Raw genomic sequence first — 384 nt, 5'->3', positions numbered from 1 at the left:
ATTTCATTATTATTATATTATCTGTAAGAAAAAATAAATAAAACTAATACAAGTACACATTTAATAAAATCATTTACACATCTTTTTATAAGGGTGTGCTGTGTAACTGAACTCTGATTGTAAGCTATATTTAAATTAAAATGACAGAACAGCCTGAAGGATTGTGCTGAGTTTGGGGGGATCTAGTTTGTTCAGTAACAGTATGCTGGCTTTAATGAGGTGGATTCCTCAAGGAATGTCTTCTGGGAACAACTTCTTATTCACTGATTGCAAGACACGTTTCCCAACTTCTCCCACTATCTCTCCCTCTCTCTCTCTCTCTCTCTCTCTCTCTCTCTCTCTCTCAACACAAACACACAAAGGTTTTCTGCGAAGTCTTTCCCC

Source organism: Carassius auratus, chromosome 13, assembly GCF_003368295.1.
Source record: "Carassius auratus strain Wakin chromosome 13, ASM336829v1, whole genome shotgun sequence".
In the NCBI taxonomy this organism is placed as follows: Eukaryota; Metazoa; Chordata; class Actinopteri; order Cypriniformes; family Cyprinidae; genus Carassius; species Carassius auratus.
Note: the sequence above shows the minus strand (reverse complement) of the source record.